The sequence below is a fragment of the Tamandua tetradactyla genome, chromosome 1, assembly GCF_023851605.1.
Source record: "Tamandua tetradactyla isolate mTamTet1 chromosome 1, mTamTet1.pri, whole genome shotgun sequence".
Lineage (NCBI taxonomy): Eukaryota > Metazoa > Chordata > Mammalia > Pilosa > Myrmecophagidae > Tamandua > Tamandua tetradactyla.
Window position 1 is genome coordinate 33,315,337 of NC_135327.1, and position 22,684 is coordinate 33,338,020.

A 22,684-nucleotide genomic window follows, 5' to 3' on the forward strand; every position below is an offset into this window, starting at 1 on the left:
TCATCACATAGTAGTATATTCATCACCATGATCATTTTTTAGAACATTTGCATCACTCCAGAAAAAGAAATAAAAAAAAAACTCATACATACCATGCCTCTCACCCCCTACGCATTGACCACTAGTATCTACCCAATATATTTTAACCTTTGTTCCCCCTATTTTTTTCTATACCCCTTACCACTCACTCCCTTTCATTGATCACTAGTATTTCAATCTACTCAATTTGTTTTAACATTTGTTCCCCCTATTATTTATGTATTTTTAATCCATATTTTTTACTCATCTGCCCTTTCTGGTATATTCTTGACTGCAAGCAACAGAAACCAACTCTAACTTATCAGAGATGATATTTACTGGTGGGAAATCAGGAAGTCCCCAAAATTGAGAGGGAGTCTAGAAAACAGGGCTGGAAAAATTAGCAGGAACCAATGGAAGCCATGTTAGACAAGACACACCAAGGTCACTCAAGAGGCACATTCTCCTTAGGACACCAACCCTACTCCTACTGGACTTCACTGCCATTGGGATCACAATACTGCTTCCAATGCCATTGCCACAAATACTTTCTAAGCGAAGTATCTCTATGACCATCAAGGTTAAAGCCCTGGCTGGATTGTGATAGGAGCTCAACACAGCCAAGCCACTATACCTGTACTCCAGGGGGAAGGAAAGGGCATATCTACCAAGGGTCCTCAAATTTGACTGCCCACTGGAATTGCCCAGAGAGATTCAAAACAAACTGGTCACATCCCAGACATTCAGGTTATATTCATCCGGACTATAGCCTGGGCCTCAGAATTCTTTAAAGCTCCCAGGGAATCTATTGTACAGCCAAGGCCGAGAACCATTGAGCCAGATCCTCTGGCTTCCATAGTGGACAGTTTCATCCAGCTTCTTCACTGAAGGGAACTTGGCCTTAACTAAGCTCCTTTCCCGCTTTCCACAGTTGATTTCCTTGCTCTCTTCCTTATAAGCTCTGGTGCTAATGCTGTTTTCAGCTCTTTCAATTATGTGATTCCCTGATCTTTATACTATTGAGAATACATTATAAGATTTCTTAAACAGCAACTAAATTTATCTGCCTGTCATTTTGTTTTCATTATCCACAAAGCAATCTCTCACATAGCTTATGAGAACATACCAAGTGATTGATTTTAAACAAACAAACAAAAATTCATCCAGTCCACATTTGTCCCCAAGTGCATAGGACGCTTGTTGCTTTGGTGGCACTTGACCTGCATCCAATTCAGGTGTCTGTTCCAACCCACAAAGACTTTTTTCCTTCTGAGTCTATAGATGGTTGTTCTTATCGATTGTTTCCTCCTTACCACAAATAATGATGGGCTGTGTTTCCAGATTGTGATGCTGTGCTCCAAGTTTCACTCCATAACAAAAGCAATAATTCTGAAAACTTACCAAAGGAATGAAGATGCACAGTAACTGTCAAAAGTTCTTCATTTTCAACGTGATTAGGCATTTGACAGTTGATGCCTTTTAGCTGTAGAATGTCTGTAAAAATAACAAGAATTTTAACAGCCTAATTTCTGCCTTGCCTTAAAATGAGCTTATCAACAAAGAACTCCTGATTCCATGTAACTCATGAGGAGATCAAACTCAATGCCATATTGAACCATATCTGTGATTCCCAGTGATAAGCCCATGTGGCTACCTAAGTATAACAGTCATGCTTTTCTATTTCCAATCTGCTACCACCTTCCCTAGGGTCAAATTCTAATGACTCAGTTGGTTAGCTTTCACTTTGATTCCTCTAGCCCAGGGTTTGTCAGCCTCGGCACTGCTGACATTTTGGGCCAGATCAATCTCTATTGTTGTCTTGGGGGACTTCCTGGAAGATGGCGGCTTAGTAAGACGCACGGATCTTAGTTTCTTCTCCAGGACAGCTACTAGGGGAGTAGAAACGACACAGAAAGCGCCCAAAGCCACAACAGAGATAAAAAAGACAGCGTACCCCATCCTGGAACGGCTGGCTGGCTGAGAGAAGCAGCTCGGGTGAGATCGCCGAGGCGCGCGGGCCTTACCGGGCGGGGTGGCAAGCGGCCGGAGTTACTCCCTTCCCCCTTCCCGGGCCGGCTGGGAGAATTGGAGAGGCGGTCCCCTGAAACCAAGGCGACTGGCGCCCACACCACGCGCAGCCCCCAGACCAACTGAGAGAATTGGATCGGAAACCCCCAGGCCGCGGAGAACGGTGACCCCGTGACTCCCAGGGAACGTGCACTCTCTCGGACGGGCCGCTGCCGCTGGCGCCCTCCCGCCACGCTTGTTGCCCAGGGCCGACTAGGAAATTCGGACGGGCTCTTTCCCTGGCTGCGGCGACCAGCAACCCTCCCTGCGTTCGGACACCCTCCCTGCGTTCGGACCCCGGGCGGCTCAAGCCGCTTCGCCTAGCGAACCCCCAGGACGGCGAGAGTTTTCCAAAGTTTAAGGTCCCACAGCACCTTTTACTGGTGGGACCCGCAGACAAACGTGTGCCATGAGCGCCACCTACTGGGCAGGATAAGAAAAACAGAACCCAGAGATTTCACAGGAAAATCTTCCAAACTTTTGGATCCAATACCCAGGGAAATCTGTCTAAATGCGCAGACGCCAACAGAAGATAACGGATCACGCTCAAATAATTGAAAATATGGCCCAGTCAAAGGAACAAACCAATAGTTCAAATGAGATACAGGAGCTGAGACAACTAATGCTAAATATACAAACAGAAATGGAAAACCTCTTCAAAAACGAAATCGATAAATTGAGGGAGGACATGAAGAAGACATGGGCTGAACATAAAGAAGAAATAGAAAAACTGAAAAAACAAATCACAGAACTTATGGAAATGAAGGACAAAGTAGAAAAGATAGAAAAAACAATGGATACCTACAATGATAGATTCAAAGAGACAGAAGATAGAATTAGTGATTTGGAGGATGAAACATCTGAATTCCAAAAACAAACAGAAACTATCGGGAAAAGAATGGAAAAATTTGAACAGGGTATCAGGGAACTCAAGGACAATATGAACCGCACAAATATACGTGTTGTGGGTGTCCCAGAAGGAGAAGAGAAGGGAAAAGGAGGAGAAAAACTAATGGAAGAAATTTTCACTGAAAATTTCCCAACTCTTATGAAAGACCTAAAATTACAGATCCAAGAAGTGCAGCGTACCCCAAAGAGATTAGACCCAAATAGGCGTTCTCCAAGACACTTACTAGTTAGAATGTCAGAGGTCAAAGAGAAAGAGAGGATCTTGAAAGCAGCAAGAGAAAAACAATCCATCACATACAAGGGAAACCCAATAAGACTATGTGTAGATTTCTCAGCAGAAACCATGGAGGCTAGAAGACAGTGGGATGATATATTGTTGTCTTGGGCAATGTAGGAAGTTGAGTGGCACCCTGGCCTCTGCCCACTAAATACTAGTAGCACCTCTCCCAGTTGTGACAATCAAAAAATATTCCGAGATGTTGCCAAATGTCCCCAGTGGGGTAAAAACGCTCCTGTGGAAAAACCACTTTTCTAGCCCTTGCTGCATGTCAGAATCCCCTGGAGACCTCAAATGCCTAGCCCCAGCCCAGGAGTCAGCATTGTAAAGGGACCCAGAGAGTCTCAGAGGCAGAAAGAGTGGAGAAACTCTATCTTAAGGTAACTGCTATGGAGCTTCTTAAACCCCTTCGCAAATATTTTTTTTAATTAGGCCTTCCACTGTGCAACATAAATAACTACTATGTAAAAACAATATTGGCTATTATGTCAAGTACTGTCATAGGGAATTTGCAATTTAATGAGGTCATGAGGGTGCAAGGGAAATAAATGATTTCTCATACATGAGTATATATGGCAAAATACCTAGAAAGGGTATCTAATATGAATAAAAGACAACAAGTACCAATATGCCAAAAGAGGGCAAGTGAAGTTAATGAAGGGATTGGAATGTGGGAGGCTCATCAGGGAAGAACGTGCCCAAGTCCTCTGACAGGCCAGGAGAGCCCTGGAGCGCTTTAATTTTTTGAAGCTCCTTGGACAGTTTTTAAATGTAACAGGTTACAAAAATTCTGGTGTATCTTCAGCATTTACTCTTTTTAATAACAGAATTTTATCTGATATGAATACATATCATGAATATATAGGTCATAAAATTCACCCGTTTAAAATGGACAGTTTTAGTAGTAGTTCTAGCATATCCTTAGAGTTGTACAGCCATCACCACTATCTAATTTCAGAATATCTCATCACCCCCAAAAGAAACCCCATACCCATTAGTAGTCACTCCCTAGTCCTCTCAACTTCCAATCCACTGGCAACCAATAATCTACTTTTTTCTCTGTAGATTTGCTTATCCTTGACATTTCACATAATTGGAACCATATGATACATGATTTTTTTATGACAGGCTTCTTTCATTTACCACAGTTTTTCAATGTTCATCCATATTGTAGTATATATCAGTACTTTATTCCCTTTTATTGCCAAATCATATTCCATCGTATGAATAGATCACATTTTCTTTATCCATTCATCAGTTGATGGACATTCGGGTTGTTACACTTTTTGGCTGTTGTGAATAATGCTGCTATGAACATTTGTGTACAGGTTTTTACATGGAAAAATTAGTTTATACCTAGAAGTGGATTAGCATTTACTACTAACAAATACTTTTAACCCATGCAAGCATATGTGAATATATGTATATGCATAAACTCATTTAGAAATGAAGGCAAAATTTTTAAATTTGGGACACTTAAAGAATGGAAACCTGGGCTAAATGACCCTTCTGGACTTCTATATTAGGCCTTGCATTTTCATCAGAGATTTGACAAGTTATCTGCCAAAAATTGCAATTGTTTGGTCTTATCAGAAATGCTTCCATTTACTAAATCTCTGGCGTGGAGTATTTAATTCCAAGTCAACCGTTCTCAACCTTGACCCTTAGATCATCTTAGGAGCTTAGGAGCACAGTTAAAGCAGACTGTTGTGGGGAGGCTCTCAGGTGTCAGTATTCCTTTAAAGCTCTCCATGCAATTCCAATGTAGAGTCAGAGTTGGGAACCACTGCTTCAAGCACTCCCGGTATTTCTAACAAAGTAGCTGAGAGTCCATCGTCCGAAAGTCTGGAAGGATCTGATTGGCTTAGGACTTACAGATCCATCTTCATTATTCTTATAATGGTTTCTTTCACTACATGCCAGGCACTGTACTGAATAAAGTTCATACATTTGGACTTTAACTACCCACCTATGGGATATGTGCGATTATTATAATTCCCATTTTTAGTCAAGGGAAGCAAGGCTCAGAGAAGCTGAGTTACTAGCCTGGCTTTGCCCAGCTGGGAATTTGAGAAACCAGAATTTAACTCCAGGTCTATCCATCTCTGGGGACTGACCTCTTCACCATCAAGTTACCCTGCTCTACGGAGGGGTGGCATAATTTCAGTGGAAACTGGAGACTAGTTCACATTTCCAGGGCCTCAGGGCTGAGGCAAAGAGGATAAGAAATTCCTGAGAAACTCCACTCACACTTAGTATTCTAAACACATCCATCTCTCTGCCTCATGAGATGAAACTCCACCAGCAGCATCAGCAAGTGGGGTCACTTACTGGGGTCAATCCAAATTTAGAATCTCCCCTGTCCAGATTCTGGAAGGCTATATGAAGAACATCATCTGCTTTTCTGCCTGCCCAGCATTTGGTCCCACTTCTTTTTGAGGAATTCCCATGACTTCTTTTTGAGGCACTCTCTCCCTCACATTGTGTACAGACTCAACGGGAGCTCAATCGCAGGGCCTACCCTCCTCTAGCTCAATGACAGAGTATGACTGAAGTTTATATAATCTGTAGAGACCAGCTCTTGACACCTAGGTTCCCTGGTGCCTGTCTTGTCTGAAGCCTAGTTATTCCTTTTTCTTTGATTCTTTGCACTGCACCATATCCATCCAATAAATCCCTTGTTTAAGTTGCCCACATTCTTTTTTAGTTTGTTACAACCAAAGAACTGTAATTCATATGGACCCAGCCTCAAATCATATTCAAGTCCAGACATATTGCATCACAAAGCTGTTTGCTATCTAGAAAGCATCTAAAAACAAAATGAAAGCAAAATCTTCCTCAACAGAAACAATGAAACCTAGTGCCTAAGAAATAGACTTTGTCATGAAACAAAACTTAGATCAAATCCTAATCCCCTGCTTCTAAGTTGTTGGATCTGGGCAGACACTGTTTCCTGGACATAATACCTACAAGCATTCCCAACACCCTTCTTCCTTGCCCAACTCTTACCTTACAGACCAGTGAAGCCAAATGTGCATTGCTCTGGCCTCCATTTTGCCAAGGAGAAATAACAGAAAGTTTCAAACAGTCCTTAGAATAGATATTTATTTTTGTGATTAGAGAGAGAAGTGCTTGAAGAAAGTGCTGTGCCCCTTGTCCCCTGTACCTTCCTTCCCTTGAAGAACGTGTGAAGGCAGGAAGGTTGGGCAAGTGGCCACCACATTATAACTTTGAGGGAAAGGACAAGAGAACCACAGAGAAGCCAGCCTAGGACCAGCAACTGCCTTCTCATATGTTGGAATGCATGAAGACCAAGTCCTTGTATGTCTAAGCTACATTACTTGTGTTTTCTGCTTTACTCGAAACATAAAGTATCCATGAAACAGAGTGTTATTTAACATAGAGATCACATTTTCAGGGAATGTTTCTTCTTTTGAGTGCAATCTTGTAGGACTTATGTTTTACTCTCCATTAGCCAAGGCATGGGCCTATTAGCCGTCCTACACCAATCAGAAATCCCTTCCTGGCCTAGAGTGTATAATAATAGTGAAATGTACAATGTACAAATTTTAAAAATGTTTTTGCATGAGGAAGAACAAAGGATTCTCATTCTTGCAGGGTGCTGAAAATAGATAACTAATACTTCAAAATGTCACATTACGTGTAAGACTAAAGCAAAAAATGTTTATTTGTTACAAAATTTAGATTTTGACTAGAGCATTTCCTAATATAACTCATGTAGATAGTTTGATTGAATGTCATAAGTACTTGGAATCTCAGGTAGCACATGAGATTTTGTTGGTTTGTCCAGAGTGATCCCCCGATGAATCCCGGAATGATTTGATCAGTGACTGGAAAAGTATTTGCAAGCCCCCTTCGGGGAATGGTGAGAGTGGGGAGAAATTCAACTTCCCCAAGTTGAATTCTTGATATTCTCACAAGCAGTGTGGACAACCAAAGCTATAGGCTGAGCCCCCAGTCTTGGGGTTTGTTCACATGAAACTTAACCCCACAAAAGATAGGTCAAGTCTACTTACTTAAAACTTAGGCCAAAGAGTCACCCCCAAGAGAGCCTCTTTCGTTGCTCAGATGTGGCCTCTCTCTCCAGCCAATATGATGAGCACCCTCCCCCTCTCTGCGTGGGACATGACTCCCAGGGGTGTGGACCTTCCTGGCAACGTGGGACAAAGATCCTGGAATGAGCTGAGACTCAGCATCAAAGAACTGAGAAAAACCCTAGAATGAGCTGAGAATTAACATCAAGAGACTGAGAGAACCTTCTCGACCAAAAGGGGGAAGAGTAAAATGAGGCAAAGTGTCAATGGCTGAGGGATTCCAAACAGAGTTGAGAGGTTATCCTGGAGGTTATTCTTACGCATTAAGTAGATATCACCTTGTTGTTCAAGATGTAGTGGAGAGGCTGAAGAGAATTGCCTGAAAATGTAGTGCTGTGCTCCAGTAGCCATGTTTCTTGATGATGATTGAACAATGATATAGCTTTCACAATGAGACTCTGTGAATGTGAAAACCTTATGTCTGATGCTCCTTTTAACTACTATATCAGCAGAAGAGTAGAACATATGGAATAAAAATAAATAATAGGGGGGAACAAATGTTAAAATAAAGTCAGTTTGAAATAGTGGTAAATGAAAGCGAGGGGTAAGGGGTATGGTACGTATAGTTTTTTTTTCTCTATTATCATTTTATTTCTTTTTCCGTTGTCTTTTTATTTCTTTTTCTAAATCGATGCAAATGTACTAAGAAATGATGAATATGCAACTATGTGATCATATTAAGAATTACTGATTATATAGAGAGAATGGAATGGTTTCTAAATGTTTTGTTTGTTAATTTTTTTTAATTAATAAAAAAAAAAACACAAAAAGAGGCAAGCAGCACTCCCACAGGACAGCACAGAATGGAGTGGAGGGACTGACCAGGCAGAATGGGGAGAAACGAAATAAACCAACCAGTCCAGCTGCTTGTAAAGCCTATGTTCTTTTCTGAAATCGAAATATTCAAGAGATAACCCCATTTAAATATCTTAATAGAAACTTTTTAAGCTTTTATAAATCTATGTATATACACAGATGTTTTAAGCACTATCGGAATGAAAGTATGTGCATAGCTTTCTATCTTACTTTTTCACCTTGTATGTTTAACTAGCATTTTCCATGTCAGAAAAAGAAAAAAGCATTTTTCCTTTCAACAGGCACTCCTGGGGTCAGCTTGTACACTTAGGTTTTTATTTAAAATCTAAATCAGGGTGCATGGATGGTTCAGGGTAGAATGCTCGCCTTTCTTGCTGGAGACCCGGGTTTGATTCCTGGACCATGCACTCAAAATATATATATATACATAAATCAATTGCCAATACAAAAAAAGCTGGGGTCAGATTGATTCATAACAAGTTAGCAACTGACCAAATGTCCTTCTTTCAAATTCATGGGCATCAGCACACACCTGTATCCCTCCCTACCCACACACATGCACACATCCTACCCCTGTGAGTTTAGAAGAGTTCATTTTAGTTGTTTTACTAAACGTGGAAAGTATAAATAATATTCATAAAACATATGCAACATAAAAAGAATTATTGTGCGATGAACACCTCTGCTCTCACTATCCTTTTTATTTAAAAGAACATTGCATATACCTTGAAATTCCCTGAATGACTCTCTCCATTTCAAATCTTCCTTCTTCCACAAAATTAGTAACCACTCTCTCCAATTTTGTGTTTACTATATCATTGCTCAATTTTATAATTCTACATATGTTTGTATTCTTAAACTATATATATGTGTATGTATACTTGCTTGTACATGTAATCGAGCTTTATATAAATGGAATAATGCTGTGTGTAAAAAAAAAAAAAGAAATCCCTTCCTGGAATTTGAATACTGAAATGGAAAGTTATCAGAGTTCATTCCTTCCAGTGGAGAGACCACGATTAGACTGTTCCCACAACAGTGCAGTTCCTAAATTCATCCATGCATGCATTCATTTGTTCACTTAAGAAAATATTTACTGAATATCTAATATGTGCCTGTGTGAGGACACGGAATTGAAGAAAACAGACATTAAGGAGCTTATTTCCTGGGGAATATTTCAGTTTGTTAAAGGGGCTGCTAGAATGCAATATACAGAAATGGGTGGGTTTTTACAGTGGGGATTATTGACTTACAGTTTATAATTCTTAAGCCATGAAAATATCCATCTCAAGGCATCATCAAGGCATTCAGAGTACCTGGACTCTTAAGACAGGCTCCTGGCATCTGGGACACCTCTGTCACATGGGAAGGCACATGGCTGGGCATCTGCTGATCCTTCATCCCTGAGTTTCATTGCTTTCAGCTTCTGGCTTCCTCCCTGAGCTACCGTGGGTACTCTCTTAGCTTCTCTGGGGCTTTTCTCTAAACTTCTCTGTGTTTTCTTTATTTCATCTCTTAGCTTCTGTGTGTCTCATCCTCTTTATAAAAGACTCTATCAAGAGAATCAAGAATCCTGAATGAGATGGATCGCATTTCAATGGAAATACCCTAATCAAGAGGTCCCACCCACAATAGGCCTATACCTATAGGAATGGAATAAAGGAACATTGCCTGTTCTGGGATGCATAAAACTTCAAACTACCACAAGGAGTGAGTCAGATGATAAACCAGCAAGGGTATTATATAGCAGATGGTGATGAGGGCTATAAAGAGAAACAGAGTAAGGGGGACAGATTGTGATGGGAATGGGCAACAATGACTTCTATTTTAGAGTGTGGTCAGAGAAGGTCCCTTATAGGAAACAATATGTGAGCAGAGAAGATCTGGCAAGAGTGTTCCAGACAGAAGGCAGAGCAAGGAAAGGCCCTGAGGCAAGAACGGGTGTATCTGAGACCCGTGCTGGCACAGAAAGACAGAGGTTGAAATATGACCAGTGAGAAGATTGAAGAGGTGGTGACAGGAGCCAGATCAAGCCATTTATTCAGAATTGACAAACACTTGGGGAGAAGGACATGCTATGGCTTAGGTTTTAACACAATCCCTTTGGCTGTTGGGTGGAGGATAGATTTTGAGGGAAAAGGTAGAGGCAGAAAGCCCAGTAAGGAGATATTGGCTGTATTTTAGGTAAGAGATGATGCTGCCTAAAACCAGAGGTATAGCTATAGGGGTTATGAGAAGTGATCAGATTTCAGATATATTTGGAAGGTAGAGCTGACCAGATTGGCTGATGAACTGGATGTAGCGAATAAGAAAAAATAGAAGAGCCAAGAATAGTTCCAACATGTTGGCCTGAGGAACTGATTAAATGTAGGTGCCATTTGCCAAGGTGTGAGCTGGCAGAAGAATCCAATTTTTTGGTCGTCGGGTGATGGTAGAAATCAAGGCAGTAGCCATTACTTAGGTCCTGCTCTGTGGCACTCTGGGGCTGCCTCTTGTAAAGTCTGGTACTTTAGTCTTGCTGCTGACTCAGAGTTTCCAATATCCTTCCCGTACCTTCTTTTTGGCTTAAATTAACCAGAGTTGGTTTCTGTGACTTGTAACCAAATCCTTTCAATGATAAGTTGGGAAACAACATCTTTGACATGTCAACACAGAGCACTAAATACCATTCCTACCATTGTTTCCATGAGAAAATGTGTTTTAAGCCGCAGATTTGCAAATGAACTTTGGACTACCACCCATTTCTCTGTTGGGGATGACTATTCTTCAGATGGTGTCTCTCCTCAGAGAGACAGTTTCTGCCAGAACAAGGTGGGGAAGTGTCAAATACTATTAAAACTTGATTGCTAATTCAAATGCTATTGTGCTTGATATGCTTGTCATGTAAAAGTGTACAATGTAGCTTAATAAAATTGATAGAACTCCCTTTGCAGATATTTTTGTCACAGAAGCGCTCAATAAAACTGTTTCCATCAGGTTCTTCTGCCTCTTTGATATTTTGCTAGTGGTAGTCGAGGGCCTAGTAAAGAATGTTTTGCAAAGAATATCTGGAGGGAGGTGGAGTCTCCAGATTTTACTTTTTATTTCTTGTAATTAGTAAAACCTCTACCAAGTGCCTAATGATGGCAGTTCATAGGTCACTGGGAATCCAAATCAAAGCCATTTTCATCAGAGTCATTTATGATAAAAAAAATAACCCACAGAGGTTACTGTAACTTACTCAAAAATAGTTAATTATACATACCAAGTTCAAAGAAATGTTCCTTTTCTTCTTGCCAAAATTGAACAAGCACATTCAGCATAGGACCCTGGAGAATCACAGATTCACATTCACTAACAAGATAGTGGAGCTTGGCTTTCCATCTCTGAACACAGCCAGCATGGAATAGAAGCTGGGAAGTGATTCTTCAGTGGGGAGTGACTGAAGACATTGGCCTTGGGGTCATACTGACCTGAGTTCAAAGCTGTGTTCTCATGGTAAAATTATATCATCCTGGTGCTGTAGTCGCACATCTATAAAATGGGGCAATACTCCTATGAGAGGTAAATGCTTTTGATTTCAAGTGACAAAAATTTCTATTTAAACTGACTTAAGGAAAAAGAAAGAGCTTAAATGACTCAAATATTTGAAAATATCACAGATACAGCTGAATCAAGAGGTTGGAATGAGATGCTTCAGGGCTCTATCCCCTCACAGAAGCTTTTAACAACCAGCAGGGAACATCATTTTAAAGGCTCCAAAAAATGGCTAAAGGGCTGCAGTAACAGTGTGAGGCAAAATCAAGAAAAAGGCCACGTAAAAGCAGAAGGATCTGGTAGAATGCTCACCTTCCATGTGGGAGACCCGGATTTGATTTCCGAACCGTGCACCTAAAAAAAGGAAAAAAAAAAAGCAGAAGGAGCTTGTGACATCTTGACTAGCGCCTTCCCCACCCTTCACTTGCTCAGAGTGGAGCCAGCCTACACTCCCACTACGAGTCCTTGGTCCCATTTCCAAAGGGAGCAGAGTAACCCTCATGCACATACCGGGAGGGGTATACTTGGATCAATCTGTCTGTTGGTGACCTGAGAGTTCTCACCATCTGAGAACTTGCCCTGCCTGTAGAAGGAGGCACACAGAGCTCTCCTACAGAACACTGTGGAAAAGCAGTCAAGTGGGCAAGAGTTGTTGTCTGGGGCAAGGGATTGCTGTCTGGGGCAGAGGACTGCTGTCTGTAGGATATATAGTGCAGTGCCAAGGACTGAGGAAACTATTTCCTAAGGAAAAGATGACATACCTACCCATGTAAAGGTGAGAATTCCTAGGACCATATGCACATGCACGAGACAAGAGGTATGTGCGGAAAGGACCAGGGAGGCCCCAGCTTTAGCCTTCATCTATTCCCCAAGCTCATTGTACAAGTAAGCTCTGAAGGAGAGCACTTGTCAATCTGCAAAGACTGAGAAAGGTGTTTTATTTTTTCCCTTTTTTTTTTTTTTTTTGTTAGCTCCTGGCATTCAAGGAAAACTCTGTGATGATAACTCTGAGTCTAAATTAGAGCAATAAGACACTAAAGCATCAAAATGTCCAGGCTTCAACAAAAGATTACAAAACATACAAAGAAACAGAAAGTGATGGTTCAGGCAAAGGAGAAGATTAAATCATAGAAATCATCGATGAGGAGAATCAAATGTGTGGCATACTAGGCAAAGACTAGGAAATTAGGAATGCAACAGATGAACACAAAGAGAATATCAGTAGAGAGTATGAAAAGGAACCAAACAGAGCTGAAATGCATAGCAACAGAAATTAAAAATTTCCTAGAGAGCTTCAAGAGGAGATTGGGCCTAAGAAAAGAAAGAATCAGTGAAATTGGAGGTAAGAATATTGAAATCATCCAGTCTGAGGAAAGAATAAAGAAAATTGAACAGAGCTTGAAGACCCTATGGGACACCAACAACTGTACCAATGAACACACAGTAGGAGTCCCAGAAGGAGAAGAAGGAGAGCATAAAGAAATAATGACTGAAAACTTCCCAGATTTAATTAAGACATGAACATATATATCCAAGGTACTCAACAAACTCCAAACAGTGAAAACCCAAATAGACCCACACCACATGATGTCATAATCAAACTGTTGAATGCCAAAATAAAGAGAATTCTGAAAGTCACAAGAGAGAAGCAATGCATCACATACCAGGAAGCCTCAATAAAATTAAATGCCAATTTCTCATCAGAAACTATAGAGGCAACAAGGCAGACGGAAGATATAATTTAAAGTGCCGAAAGAAAAAAAATCGCCAACCAAGAATTCCGTATCTGGCAAAACTGTCTTTTAAAAATAAGGAAGAAATTTAGACATTCCCAGAGAAACAAAAGTTGAGGTACTTCATCACCCTAGACTGGCCCTCCAAGAAATGCCAAAGGGAGTATGCTAGTTTGAAATGGTTATGTATCCCAAAACGCCATGTTCTTTTCCTAATCCAATCTTGTAGGGCCAGACCTATTGTTTTGAGTGAAACCTTTGATTAGATTGTTTCCATGAAGATTGACCCACTAAATTGTACATGTGGCATTTTGATTAGTTGGAGGTGTGACTGTGCCCATTCAAGGTGGGTCTTGATTAGTTTACTGGAGTCCTTTAAAAGGGGAAACATTTTGGAGGAAGCTCAGATGCTTGGAGAGCCATTAGAAATCAGAGCCGACATAGAGGCAGACATTTGGAAATGCTCAGAGTGCAGATAGAGAAAGCCTAGATGTAGATATTTGGAAATTTAGAAACTCCAAGAGATGCCAGGAGCTGAGAAGGCCAAAGGAAGCTAGATAGGAGCCAGAGTTCAGCAGACATTGCCATGTGCCTTTCCATGAGATGCTAAGCTAAGAGGTGATACCTGGAGTTTTGCCCTGGAGCAGCTAAGTGAGGCCCCACAGATGCTTAAAGAGAAAACCAAGGAATAAGAAGATAAAGGCAATGAAGCTGGGAACAAGGACCAGCAGACATCAGCCATGTTCCCTTCCATGAGACAGACCTTGGTCTTTCTTCGGAATCAAGGTACATTTCTCTGGATGCCTTAGTTTGGACATTTGTAAGGCCTTAAAACTGTAAACTTGTGACTTCATAAATCCCCTTTATAAAAGCCATTCCATGTCTGGTGTACTCCATTCCAGCATCTTTAGCAAACCAAAACAGAGAGTTCTGCATGTTGAAAGAAAGGACACTAGACAACTGACTGAAGATACATGAGGAAGTTAAGATCTCCAGCAAAGAGATTTACATGAGTAAATGTCATTGTATTTTGTATTTGTTACACCACTTTTACTTCCTACAGGATCTAAAAGGAAGATGCAAAAAATGTAATGATAAATCAATGGTTTTGGACTCACAATGCACCAACATGTATTCTGTGACAAGAATTACGTAAAAGTGGGGGCACAAACATCATAAGAATAGAGTTCATGTATGCTCTTGGAGTTAAGTTGGTATCAAAGCAAATATGATTATTATAGATTTAGGATATTAAATTTAAGATCCATGGTAATCACAAAGAAAATATCAAAGAATATGCAAACTTAGAGACAGAACGAAGAGTACAAGTTACCAGAGGTGGGGATAGGGGCAATGGGGAGTTAATGCAAACAAGTATAGGCTTTCTGTTTGGGATGAAGGGAAAGTTCTAATAATGGATGATAGTGAAAGTACTGCAACATAATGAATGAGATTAATCACGCTGAATGGTATGCTTATGTGTAGTTGAGATAGGGAGATATATGTTGTACATATGCTTCCACAATTTAGAAAGAAAGGAAGGAAGGGAAAGAAACTAAAGAGATACAATTAAATGCAATACATAATATTGGATGGAATCTAAGAATGGCGGGAAAAGGCTCAAAATGACACTATTAGGACATAAGAATATGGAATGTAAGCTTTATACCAATGTTAAATTTCTTGAACTTGTTAACTGCACTTAAGGTGATTACATAAGTAAATATTCTTGTTTGTAGGAAATACACACAGAAGTATTATGCATTCAAGGAGTATGATGTATGCAATCTGCTTGCAAATGTTCAGAAAATTGACAGATAGATGATAGATAGATAAAGATAGATGATAGATAGATAGATACATAGATACTAATACATAGATAGATAGATATAGATAGATCGATGATAGATAGATATAGATAGATAGATAGATAGATAGATAGATAGATATAGATAGATAGATAGATGATAGATAGATGATAGATATTGATAGATAGATAGAGATGACAGATAAAATGATACGGCAAAGGTGTAAAAATGCTAACATTGGTTTATCTGGTTATCTGGGGGTTGGTGTTGGAGTTCACTGTGTTGAATTTGTGTTGCTTTTATTTACTTATTTTTGCAACTGTCCTCTAAGTTTGAAACTTTCTCAAAATTAAAAAGTTTGAAAAAAGATAGAACTGGCTTCAGAAACAGCTGGATTTGGGAACTCAATAATCACATCAGGACCTGGTGTTCTCTGTTTCTTGACCCTGCTGAGTCTCGGTCATCTTCTCTGTCAGGCTGACTGGCCCCCCATGGTGGCAGAAAGCTGGCCAGCAGCTCCTAGATTATGTATTTTTCCAATGAAAAATAGAGTACTCCTCCTCATCCATTCCAACACTGTCCCCAACTCTGTCATGTGCCCATCCTTAAACCCATACCTACACAGGTGCAGCTCAGATGATCCAGGTGCCCACAGCAGAGCCAGGGATGGATGGCATCGATGCTCCAAACCGCACAGCTGGACTGGGGGAGAAGGTTGGTCCCCAGAAGGAAACCGTGTGCTCTTTCCAGGACAAGGGAGGATGCACACCAGAAAGAAAAAAATCCAATGCCAGTACCCACTTTATAGGTCTTTTGGGAGGATTCCTAAAATAATGTTGGCCTAACACCTATGTCAGTAAAGAAAGCTTTTATTCTGCAGGTGATGGAAACATTCTGGAACTAAATAGAGGTGGTGGTTGTGCAACTTGGTGAATGGTTAATTTTATGTTATGTGAATTTCACCTAAAAAAAAAATCTCCTGTGTTTTCACAGTACAGTCAAGATACAATAGAAGCATAGAAAATGAGTTTTGATAAAGAAGGTTTGAAAAGGGGATCCAAGAAAGTGCAAAGACTTGGTTTACATCCCAGTATTGAAAGGACATCAGAGAATGTGTGAAGAATCCCAGTAATTATTTTCATCATGTTACTAGTTTCTATTGATTTTCAAGGTTTAGCTGGCTATAAAAGGTATTTGCTGCATGATTAAATGTCATCTACATAAAGAATGAATTATACCTAATATGTACAGAAACTTCATTTTCTAATGGAAATATGTTTTTTCCTCCTGAAAAAATAATTTCTGTTTATTCAAATAATAAAGAGGAACTGAAAATCCCCTTACAATCCTACCCTACAGGGAAAACTATTTATTGTACATCCTTCTTTGGCTTGTTTTTATACCTATTTACACGAACATGTACATTTTTAATACAAAAATAGAATTAAATGATAATGGTAGGGAAAGGTAACACTTACTCTCTACCCCTCTTGCTTCCTTTGTAGAGGGACCACAACCAAAGCAACATTCCTGGACTCTTGCCCCACAGAAGAGTGAGCTAATTGATTGACAGGTGATAGCCCTTGGTCCACAACTCTCAAATATCAAATAGTTTTAATATTTTTAATAGAATGTTAAAAGCCTGGTTGCAATGTGCTCCCTTTCCTCTCTGCCTCAGAACCAGGCAATCTCTGAGGCAGCAGTCTTTGACAGAGTAACTTGCCTGGAAGTGAGCTGCTCTAAACCCATGTAGCTATATATTCCAATAAAACTTTCATCTGAAATAAAGTTGAAGTTTTTATTGTCTTCTGTCTGACTTTGGTGGCTATTGTTCAATTGATTCAGAACTTAGACAAAAATGAAGGATATGGGGTATGGGCTGTATGAGTTCTTTGGTTTTTTTATTTCTTTTTGTGGACTGATTCAAGTGTTCTAAAAATGATCATGGCGATAAATACACAACTATGTGATGATATTGTGAGCCATGATTATAGACCATGTGTGGAATGTATGTGTGTGAAGATTTGTCAATAAAAAATATATATGTATATAAAAAAAAGAAGGGTATAATTTATCAGACCACCTCAAGACCCAACTGTGACGGTTGGGTACTGGCATCAACTTGGCCAAATGATGATGCCCAGTTGTCTGGTCAGGCAAGCAGTGGCCTAACCATTGCTGCAAGGGTGGTTTGTGGCTGGTTAATAAATCAGAAGGCTGGTGTATTAAGTCATGAGACAGTTGATTGCATCTGTGGCTGATTACATCTGCAATCAACTCAGGTGTGTCTCCCACAACCAGATGCTCCAATCAGTTGAAGGCTTTCAAGGAAGAAGAGAGACTCATTCACTGCTTCTTCAGCTAGTGAACCTCCTCCGTGGAGCTCCTCTAGACCCTTCATCGGAGCTGCCAGCTTCAAAGCCTGCCCTCTTGAGTTTGGACTCTTCCACTGTTGCGTGAGACAGATTTATAAATCTTGTATTTACAGATATCTCCTGTTGGTTCTGTTTCTCTAGAGAACCTTGACTAACACACTAACATATACATTAGAAGTCATTAGCAGACTTTTCCATGCAACAATATTTTGTGGACACATGTCCATGTCAATATTTAGAGATCATCTTATTCATTTGAATGGATGCTGCTTAATTACATTGTACATTGTAATAATTAATTTGGTTACTCCCCTATTGGTGTATCACTGAGTGCTTTCAGTTTTTCAATAGTATAAACACCATGAAATAAACATCCTGGCATGTAAATCTTAATGTACTTATTCAGTTATTTCCCTAGATAAATTCCTAGAAGTCAAAATGTTGGATCAAAACACATGGACTACAATTTAAAGCTATAGTGCTTATTGCCAGATTTCCCCACAGAAAGTTCATATCGGTGGAACTTAAAGCATCTCCTTTCCCACATCTTTATCAGCAGTGTGCATTTTCTTTTTAATCTTTACACCTGTCTGATGAAGTAAAATAGCATCTGAATTTATTTGCAGTTTTCCTATTGCTGAGGCTGTATAATTTTTCATATGCTTAATATATTCTTCTATGACTCACCTAAGGAAATAAATTTTTGCTATTATAACCAATGTCCTTGCAGATATTTGTTCTGTTTCAAATTATGCAGCACATCACAAATGCCTCACTCAGTTTGGCACTTAGAATTTTCCTCCATACAACTTCATGAGCCTATTCTCCCACCACTTCTCAAATGTACCCATCCCAAAGTCGGGATTCAGAATTGCAAGCAACAGAAACATCTCTGGCTAGTTTCCAACAGGAAAGAATTTAATAAAAGAGACTTTGTTGTCAAATCTCCATGAGGGACTGAGGACAAGACTTACAGGTAGCTTAGCCAGAAACAACACCCAAAACTGTACTGCAGAACTGCCACAGTGGAGTACTCTGCCCGCTCAAGACTCAGACACTGCAGCTTGCACCCCCGTGTGGCTGGACAGATAAGCTCTGGCGAAGCCCCTGCAGCTACAGGTCCCAGAACCTGGACGGAACTCCCACTCAGGCAGATCCTTGAAGAAACTTCTTCGGTGCCCATCTCCCAGGTTGGAGTTTTATTAGGTGATTCCTGGTGGCAAGATATGGGAGAATATGATTCTGAGAGTAGAACTGCTGACAATAAAAAAACATAAATTTAACCTGTGACCTAGAAACTCCCCCAGAACTCCATTCTCCAGACACACACACAGGCAGTCAAAACAAGGCTGACTCCTGCGAGGTTGTTCGAGATATTTTAAAAAGAGTTGTACAATGATAGTGACTAAATGCACAAATTAAAAAATGTTTTGCGTGTAGAAGAACAAAGAATTCAGTACTGCAGGGTATTGAAAATAGATGGTAATTCATATTTTAAAACTTCAACTTCTGTGTGACACTAAAGAGAGAAATGTTTATTTGGTGCAAAATTTATATTTTGACTAGTGCATTTCCTAATTTAAGCTTAAATAGGGCATGGGATTTTGTTGGTTTGTCCAGGTTAGTGTGATGCCCCAATAAATCCCAGAGTGATTCGAACAGCAAATAAAGAAGTATTTGCAAAGTCTCCTTGGGGGAATGGGGAGAAAGGGGGGAAAATTCAGCTTTCCCATTTGGAGAATTTCTGTTATTCTAGCAAGCAGTGGGGACAACCAAATCAATAGGCTAAGCCCTCAATCTTGGGGTTTGCCCCTATGAAACTTATTCCTGCAAAGGATAGACTATGCCTACTTAAAATGATGCCTAAGAGTCATCCCCAGAGAACCTCTTTTGTAGCTCAGATATGGCGTCCCCCTCTCTCAGCCAACACGGTAAGTGAACTCACTGCCCTCCCCCCTCTATGTGGGACATGACTCCCAGGGGTGTAAACCTCCCTGGCAATGTGGGACAGAAATCTTGGGATGACCTGGGACTCAGCATCAAGGAATTGAGAAAACCTTCTTTACCAAAAAAGGGAAGAGAAAAATGAGACAAAATAAAGTGCCAGTGGCTTAGAGATTTCAAATAGTCGAGAGGTTATCCTGGAAATTATTCTTATGCATTATATAGATATCCCTTTTTAGTTCATGGCATAATTAGAGTGGCTAGAGGGAAGTAACTGAAAATGTAGAGCTGTGTTCCAGTAGCCATGTTTCTTGAAGATGATTGTATAATGATATAGCTTTTGCAATGTGACTATGTGATTGTGAAAACCTTGTGTCTGATGCCCCTTTTATCTAGGATATGGACAGATAAGTAAAAAATATGAATAAAAAGTAAATAAATAATAGAGGGAACAAAGGTTAAAATAAATTAAGTAGATTGAAATACTAGTGGTCAATGAGAAGAAGGGGTAAGGCAAGTATGAGTTTTTTCTTTTATATTTCTTTTGCTGGAGAGATGCAAATGTTCAAAAAATTATCATAGTGATGAATACACAACTGTGATGATATTGTGAATCATTGATTGTTCACTATTTATAGAATGTTTGTATGTCAAAAATGTTTGTATGTTTGTTGTATACAATAAAAATAATTTTTAAAAATAGTGGATTCAACCCCAATGTCTGGTTAAATAAAATAAGGGACATCCATATAAACTATGAAATATGCTTCCACAGTTACAAAGAGTGAGTGAGATCTGCAGGTAATGAAATGGAACAATCTCCAGGACACATTATTAATTTTAAAAAGCAATATATCAATCTATCATAGACTATTATTCCATTAGGCAAAAGTAATAAAAACTAAAGATTTCATTTTAAAGTACATATATGCATAAGAAATGTCTGATGTGTACACATTTAAGCTGCAGCAGTGACAATTCAGGAAAAATGAGATTTGCAGGAAGGGATGAAGAGAGACTATAATTTTTACCTCTGTGTTAAAAATTATATTTTAAAATGTTTATTGCTTGAATTTTATGATAAGCATATGTTCATGTATTATATGTATCATTATAAAAATAGAAAAGAATGTTAATTCCAGGACAAATACCAAAGTCAGAATTTCCACACATGTTTAGATAAATACTTTTGCAGACCACCAGAAAATCAATTTATTAAACTTTTAAAAGTACATTTTATGCCCTTTGTGTTATTTCAATATCACATTGAACTACAGCCTTATGAAGGTAAACTATAACAGCTTAAGAAAAATATAATGAAATAAAATAATGTAAATTGAGGAAAATCCTATTGATTAATTTGTACTTCTTTTCTGAAAATTGGAGGGAAAGTCATTTTGCAAAGTGGCATAGCTCGGTGTGGTTTTGAGAATTCAGCATCTCATAAAGCACAGTTAGAGAAGCCCAGGTCGAAAAAGAAAGCTAAAGAATGTAGGGAAGCTAGAATCAAAGAAAGGGAAGGCAGACCACAATACAGTGGAGGAAAGGCAACCCAAAGTTAACAGGCTGAAATCCTGAAAAACAAATTGAAAAAGGGTCCTGCAAATTGCTTTAGATAACAAAAGCTACTCTTTGGGAAAACTGGCACACTCATCCACCTAGAACATGCCTTTCTTCGTGTATTCAAAAAAGAGCTAAGCAGACAGTATTAATATTTCCAATAAATTTTCTCTGTGCAGTAACATACATATAGAAACAATAGTCAAAAGACCCACGGGATTACAATAATTTAAACTTATGTCTTCTGCTCCCATCATACCATAATATCATTGGAATTTAATACACATTGAAAGATTTGGGGTCATGTTGTGCCTCTTGAAGTGGAATTTCACATATATAAGATGAAAATAAAACAATGTCTGGAAGGAAGTTTCATAACATACTCAACAAGAATCACATCAGAATTCATAGCCCTATAGTCGTTTTTTAAATTATTTTTATAAAAAGAAAAAGAATGTTAAATTTACAACTAAATGGCACCCTCTAGTGGGATATAATGTTTATACAAAATACTCAGAATTTGACCTATTTCCAGAAAATGTTACATCTAAGATTAGCTATAGATAAAACAGAATGCGCTTGGGATATATTGCTTTAATCACAGCATTCTTTGTTAAAGTCATTACATTTTTTTAAATGTTTCTTTTTTTCAATGATTAAATGCAATTGGTTAGTCTTTAAAACATCTTTCTCTTCTCAAAACACATCAAGGCTTTAAACCACAATCACCTTTCTTATTAAAATACCCTCTTTTGTTTAGAAATACTTGGATGCTCCAATGCAAACTGACTCCAAATGGATTAAAGCTGAGAATACACTTATACATTTACCCTCTTAAACACTTCTCTTCTTTCAGCTTCAGCACAAATCTGCTGATGTGGGCTTGTGACCTGACACAGCTGATGATAACCACCAAATTAAAATCCCCTTTCGGCAGAATTGAGAGACGCCAAGGCAGCCTGCTGCCATAGCATGTTTCAGAAAAGTGCCCAGCACTGGCAATATTTATACAACCATCAATCATAGCTTGCCTTGTTTGGTTCACCAAATAACATACCAAACAAGTGAAGGGGGAAGATCTTAAAGCCTAGTGCCTGGTGAGGGTTGAACAGAGGTCAAGAAAAGGCCAAAAGAGGGAGTTTCATCAGAACAATAAAGGTTCTCAAAGAAACACAGGCATATCCAATTTTTGAACAAGGCGAGCATTCAGAGATCAATTAATTGGCGTGATTTTTATTTAAATAAGGGAGGGCCAGTATCAAACACCATAAATAGAAAGCAACCATAAGAAAATAAAATAGGGGGTGCAAGGATAGTTCAGTGGTAGAATTCTCATCTGCCATGCAGGAGAACTGGGTTCAATTCCTGGTCCATGCACTTCCCAAAAAAACAAACAAACAAGCAAAAAATTTTTCAATAAATGGTGCTGCAATAATGGGAAAATCACATGAAAAAATAATGAAATGTGACCCTGCCATACAGCATACAAAAAATAAAATTGAAACAAAACAGCATTGTCTTATTCTAGATACTGTGATTCTGTGGT

The 22,684-nt window shown here is 39.3% G+C and overlaps 3 long non-coding RNA genes across 5 annotated transcripts in view; 1 reads left to right on the top strand and 2 right to left on the bottom strand.

The window, feature by feature from the left end:
* LOC143644614 (uncharacterized) overlaps positions 1–13,474 on the bottom strand; it is a 38,392-nt gene extending 24,918 nt beyond the window's left edge. Inside the window, exons 1-2 of one of the 2 annotated variants that reach the window (XR_013156789.1) lie at positions 12,031–13,474; positions 1,420–1,512 (exon numbers count right to left, since the gene is read on the bottom strand). This is a non-coding gene — a long non-coding RNA (uncharacterized LOC143644614). Of the gene's footprint in view, positions 1–1,419; positions 1,513–11,446; positions 11,693–12,030 lie in introns of those variants that run through there. The other variant, XR_013156788.1, reaches the window with a different exon arrangement.
* Positions 13,475–14,226: 752 nt separating this feature from the next.
* LOC143684000 (uncharacterized) lies at positions 14,227–17,017 on the top strand. Of its 2 annotated transcripts, none has more exons than XR_013175787.1 (3): positions 14,227–14,464; positions 16,253–16,449; positions 16,765–17,017. It is a non-coding gene; the product is annotated as an uncharacterized LOC143684000 (long non-coding RNA). The 2 variants fall into 2 exon arrangements; XR_013175788.1 differs by having other exon boundaries at positions 16,253–16,387.
* Positions 17,018–18,531: 1,514 nt separating this feature from the next.
* LOC143644649 (uncharacterized) overlaps positions 18,532–22,684 on the bottom strand; it is an 86,254-nt gene continuing 82,101 nt past the window's right edge. The window contains exon 3 of the long non-coding RNA XR_013156808.1: positions 18,532–18,847. This is a non-coding gene — a long non-coding RNA (uncharacterized LOC143644649). The remainder of the gene's footprint in view (positions 18,848–22,684) is intronic.